We start from the raw sequence: 6,629 nt of genomic DNA on the forward strand, positions 1-6,629 counted from the left end.
TGAACTTGGGAGTGCAGATACCTCGATATACTGATTTCCTTTCTTTTAGGTATATACCCTGCACTGAGATTGCTGGATCATATGGTAGTTCTAATTTTTAGTTTTCTGAGGAACCTCCAAACTGTTGTCCATAGTGGTTTTACTAATTTACATTCTCACCAACAGTATGTGAGAGTTTTCTTTTCTCCACATCCTCACCAGCATTTGTTATTGCCTGTCTTTTGGATATAAGCCATGTTAACTGGGGTGATTTGATATCTCATTGTAGATTTGATTTGCATTTCTCTGACAATCAGTGATGTTGAGCACATTTTCATGTAACTATTGCCATTTGTATGTCTTCTTTTGAGAAATGTTTATTTACATCTTTTGCCCAGTTTTAAATTGAATCATTCGATTTTTTTTTTCCTATAGAGTTGCTTGAGCTCCTTATATATTCTGGCTACTAATCCCTTTTCAGATGAGTAGTTTGCAAATCTTTTCTCTCATTCCATGGGTTGTCTCTTGACTTGGTTGATCGTTCCCTTTGCTGTGCAGAAGCTTTTTAACTTGACGCGTTATCATTTGCCCATTTTTGCTTTGGTTGCCTGTGCTTGTGGGGTATTACTCAATAAATTTTTGCCCAGACCAATGTCCTGGATAGGTTCTTCGGTGTTTTCTTGTAGTAGCTTAATAGTCTGAGGTCTTAGATTTCAGTCTTCAATCTATTTTGATTTGATTTTTGTATACGGCAAGAGATAGGGATTCTAGTTTTATTGTTTTGCATATGAATATCCAGTTTTCCCAGTTGAAGAAACTGTCCTTTCCTCTATGTATGCTCTTGGCACCTTTGTTGAAAGCAAGTTTACTACTAACATATGGATTTGTTTCCGGATTCTCTGTTCTGTTCCATTGGTCTATGTGTCTGTTTTTATGCTGTTACCATGCTGTGTTGGTTACTAAAACTCTGTAATATAATTTGAAGTCAGGTAATGTGATTCCACCAGTTTAGTTCTTTTGCTCAGGATATCTTTGTCTATTTTAGGTCTTTTGTGGTTCCATATAAATTTTTAGCATTTTTTTTCTATTTCTGTGAAGAATGTAATTGGTATTTTCATATGGATTGCATTGAATCTATAGATTGCTTTCGGTAGTGTGGACATTTTAACAATATTGATTCTTAAAATTCATGAATGTGAAATATCTTTTCATTTTTCGGTCTTCTCTTCAATGTCTTTCGTCAGTGTTTTACAGTTTTCAAAGTAGAGATCTCTCAGTTTTTGGTTAATTCCTAGATATTTAATTTTATGTGTGGCTATTGTAAATGAGATTACTTTTTAAATTTCTGTTTCAACTTGTTCATTGTTGGCAAATAGAAATACTACTGATTTTTGTATGTTGATTTTGTATCCTGAAACTTTACTGAATTTATCAGTTCTAATAATTTTTTTGTTGAGTCTTTAGGTTTTTCTAAATATGAGATTGTATCATCTGCAAAAAAGATAATTTGACTTATTTTTTTCCAGTTTGGATGCCCTTTATTTCTTTCTCTTGTCTGATTACTCTAGCTAGGACTTCAGTACTATGTTAAATAACAGTGGTGAGAGGGAGCATCCTTGTTGTGTTCTAGATCTTAGAGGAAAGGCTTTCATTTTTTCCCCATTCAGTATAATACTAGCTGTGGGTCTGTTATATATGGCTTTTATTATGTTGAGGTATGTTCCTTCTAAAACTCTTCTTCTTTTTTTTTTTTTTACCATGAAGGGATGTTGAATTTTATGAAATGCTTTTTCAGCCTCAATTGAAATGATCATATGGTGTTTGTCCTTCATTCTGTTGATACGATACATCACATTGATTGATTTGCATTGAACTATCCTTGCATCCCTGGGATAAATCCCACTTGGTCATGATGAATGATCTTTTTAATGTATCAGGGTAATACTGGGCTCATAGAATCAGTTTGGAAGTATTCCCTCCTTTTCTATTTTTCAAAGACGTTTGAATAGGATTGGTATTAGTTCTTTCTTAAATGTTTGTTAGAATTCACCAGTGAAGCCACTGAGTCCTGGGCTTTTTTATTTTTATTTTTTTTTAACGAAGAGACTTTTTATTACAGCCTCAATCTCTTTATGTTATTGGTCTGTTCAGGTTTTGGATTTCTTTCTTGTTCAATCTTGATAGGTTGTATGTGTGTTTAGAAATTTGTCCATTTATTCTAGATTTTCCAATTTATTGGCATATAGTTGCTCATAGTAGCCACTAACAATCCTTTGCATTACTGTGGTATCAATTTTATGTCTCCTTTTTCACCTCTAATTTTATTTATTTGGATATTCTCCCTTTTTTTCTTAGTCTGGTTAATGTTTATCAATTGTGTTTGACTTTTCAAAAAAACCAACTTTTTGCTTCATTGATATTTTTTGTATTGCTATTTTCATTTCACTTTCATTTATTTCTGCTCTGATCTTTAGTATTTTTTTAACACTATTTTTTGATTTGGTTTGCTCTTGCTTTTCTAGTTTTTAAAGGTGCGTTGTTAGGTTGTTTATTTGAAATATTTCTTCTTTTTTGATGTAATCGCTTATAGCTATAATCTTCCCTCTGAATATTCCTTTCGCTGCATCCCAAAGGTTTTGGTATGTTGTGTTTCCATTATCACATGTTTTAAGACATTTTTCAATTTCTTTCTTAATTTCTTCATTGACCCACTGGTCATTCAGGAGCTTATTGTTTAATTTCCATGTATTTGTATAGCTCCCAAAATTCCTCTTTTTGATTTTAATTTTTCTTCCATTGTGATCAGTGAACATGCTTGATATTATTTCAAATTTTTAGAATGTTTTAAGACTTGTTTTGTGATTTAACATATGGTCTATACTTGAGAATGATCCATGTGCTGAGGAAAAGAATGTTCATTCTGCAACCTTGGATGAAATGTTCTGTAAATATCTATTACGTCCATTTGGTCTACAGTGCAGATTAAGTCCAACGTTTCTTTGTTGATTTTCTGTAGGGAAGATCTGTCTAATGCTGAAAGTGGGGTGTTGAAGTCTTCAGCTAGTATTGTATTGGGGCTATCTCTTTAGCTCTAATAACATTTCCTTAATGTATCTGGGTGCTCCAGTGTTGGGTGTGTATGTATTTAAAATTGTTACTTGTTTTTGGAGACAGAGTCTCACTCTGTCGCCCAGGGTGGAGTGCAGTGTCACGATTCCAGCTCACTGCAACCTCTGCCTCCTGGGTTAAAGTGATTCTCCTGCCTCAGCCTCCTGAGTAACTGGGATTACAGGCGTGTGCCACCACACCCAACTAATTTTATATTTTTAGTAGAGATGGGGTTTCACCATGTTAGCTAGGCTGATCTCAAACTCCCGACCTCAGGCGATCCGCCTGTCTCGGTCTCCCAAAGTGCTGGGATTACAGGCATGAGCCACCGCGCCCAGTCAATTGTTACATCTTCTTGCAGAATTGACCCATTTATCATTATATAGTGACCTTCTTTGTCTCTTTTTATAGTTTTTGTCTTAAAATATATTTTATCTGATGTAAGTATAGCTACTCCTGCTCTTTTTTGGTTTCTGTTGGCATGTAATATCTTTTTCATTCCTTTATTTTCAGTCTATGTATGTCTTTATAAATATGTGAAGTGTGTTCCTTGTAGGAAACAGATGAAGGGGTCTTGTTTTTTCATCCATTCAGCTACTCTATGTCTTTTGAGTGCAGCTTTTAGTCCATTGACGTTCAATGTTATTATTGAGAAGTAAGAAAGAACTTACTCCTGCCATTTTGTCATTTGTTTTCTGGTTGTTTCTTTCTTCTTCCTTCCTGTCTTCCTTTTAGTGAAGGTGGTTTTCTCTGGTGATATGATTTAGTTTCTTGCTTGTTTTTTTGTGTATCTGTTATATGTTTTCAGCCTGAGGTTAGCATGCTTGCAAATACTATCTTATAACCCATGATTTTAAGCTGATAACAACATAGCACTTTTTACATAAAGAAACAGACAAATAAGTAAAAAGAAAACAATAAAAACTTGCCTTAACTTTGTCCCTTCGCTTTTTAACTTTTGGCTGTTTCTATTTATATCTTACTGTAATGTCTGTGTCTTAAAAAGTTGTTGTTGTTATTAGTTTTGATTGCTTCATCAGTTAATCTTTCTACTTGAGTATTTGACACACCACAGTTACAGTGTGATTGTATTCTGTGTTTTTCTGTGTGCTTACTATTATCCATGGGCTTTTTTTTTTAACCTTCGGATGATTTCTTATTTCTCATTAACATATTTTTTCTGATTGAAGTACTCACGTTAACATTTCTTATAGGACAGAACTGATGTTGATGAAATCCCTCAGCTTCTGTTTGTCTGGGAAAGTCTTTGTTTCTCTTTAATGTTTGAAGACGATTTTCACCAGATATACTATTCTAGGGTAAGAGTTTTTTTCCTTCAGCACTTTAAATATGTCGTGCCACTGTTTCCTGGCCTATAAACTTTCCACTGAAAAGTGTGTTGCCAGACGTATTGGAGCTCCATTGTATGTTATTTGTTTCTTTTCTCTTGCTGCTTTTAGAATTCTTTCTTTATCCTTGGCCTTTGGGAGTTTGATCATTAAATGCTTTGAGGTAGCCTTCTTTGGGATAAATCTGCTTGTTGTTCTACAGCCTTCTTGTACTTTGATATTGATACCTTTCTCTAGGTTTGGGAAGCTCTGTTATTATCCCTTCAAATAATCTTTCTACCCCATCTCTTTCTCTACCTCCCCTTTGATGCCCATAACTCTTGCATTTGCTATCTTGTGGCTGTTTTCTAGATCTTGTAGACAAACTTCATTATTTTTTATTCTTTTTTCTCCTCTCACTGTGTATTTTCAATTAGCCTGTCTTCAAATTCACTAATTCTTTCTTCTGCTTGATACATTCTGCTATTAAAAGGCTCTGATGTGTTTTTCAGTATGCCAATTGCATTTACCAGCTCCAGGATTTTTGCTTGATTCTTTTTAACTTAACAATCTCCTTGTTAAGTTTATCTGATAGGATTCCAAAATCGTTTTCCATGTTCTTTTGAATTTCTTTGAGTTTCCTCAAAACAGCTGTTCTGAATTCTCTGTCTGAAATGTCATATATCTATTTCTCTAGAATGGTCACTTATTTATTTCATTTAATGATGTCATGTTTTCCTGAATTGTGTTGATACTTGTAGCATCTGTGTCTGGACATTGAAGAGTTAGGTGTTTATTGTAGTCTTTGCAGTCTGAGCTTGTTTGTAACCATTCATCTTGAGAAGGCTTTCCAAATATTCAGAAGGACTTGGGTGTTGTGATCTAAGCTGTATCTGCTTTAGGGGGGATTTCAAGCCTGGTAATGCTGTGGTTCTTGCAGACTCATAAAGGTACTGTCTTGATGGTGTTAGACCAGATCTGGAACAATTCTCTGGATTGCCAGACAGAGATTCTTGTCTTCTTACCTCACTTTCTCCCAAACAAACAGAGTCTTGGTCCGTTCTGAGCTACTTGGAGCTGGAGGTGGAATGACACAAGCATCCCTGTGGCCACCACACTAGGACTGCCCGGGGTCAGACCTGAAGCTAGCACAGCATGGGGTCTTGCCCACAGCTTGCTGTAACTACTCCCTGACTAGCTACTGCCTGTATTTGCTCAAGGATCTGGGACTCTACAATCAGCAGATGGCAAAGCCAGCCAGGCCTGTGTCCTTCCCTTCAGGGCAGCAAGTTCCCCCAGGCCCTGGGTGAGTTGAGTGTGCCATCCAGAAGTCAGGAATTAGATTCAAAAACTTTAGAAGTCTTCTAGGTGTTCTTTTGTACTGTGGCTGAGCTGGGACTCAAACCACAGGACAGTTTTACCCATCCTTCCTTCCCCTTTCAAAAGGCAAAGGAACCTCACTTGATGGCCGCTGACACCTCAGGCCCACAGGGAGTACTCCCAGACTACCGCTAATGTTCCCTTAAGGCCCAAGCGCTCTTCATTCAGCTTGTGGTGATGCTTACTTGCCTGAGACTCACCCTTTGGGCGATTGGGCTTTGCTGTGGCCAAGGGCAAGTCCAGAAATGCCATCCATGAGCCAAGTCCTGGAATTGGGGACCCCAAGAACTTGCTTGGTACTCTACCCTGCTATAGCCAAGCTGATACCTAAGGTACAAGACAAAGTCCCCTTTTCTTTTCTCTCTGCTTTTCTCAAGCAGGAGTCCTACCCGGCAGCCACCACAGCTGGGAATGTGCTGAGTCTCACCTGAAGCCAGCAAGTCTCAGAGTCTCACTCAAGGTCCTTGATGTAGCACCTAGGAATCATTGCTGGTTATTTAGGGCCCAAGGGCTCTTTAGTTAGCAAGTGATAAATGCTGCCAGGACTGGTTCCTTCTCTTCAAGGCAGAGGGTTCCGATCAGGTTCAGGGTATGCCTAGAAATGTCATCTGGGAGCTAGGACCTGGAAAGGTGCTCTCATGACTCTGATTGGTGCCCTATCTTGCTGTGGCTGAGCTGGTCTCCAAGATGCAAGACAAAATCCTCCTTACTTTTTTGTCTTCTCAAGTGGAAGGAAGGGCTCTCTTTTGGAGCTATACGCTGTGCAGCCTGGGCTTAGGGGAGGGGTAATGCTAGCACTCCTTTAACTGTCCAAACTAATGTCCCAGTAGTCCC

Source organism: Rhinopithecus roxellana, chromosome 21 (assembly GCF_007565055.1).
Source record: "Rhinopithecus roxellana isolate Shanxi Qingling chromosome 21, ASM756505v1, whole genome shotgun sequence".
In the NCBI taxonomy this organism is placed as follows: domain Eukaryota; kingdom Metazoa; phylum Chordata; class Mammalia; order Primates; family Cercopithecidae; genus Rhinopithecus; species Rhinopithecus roxellana.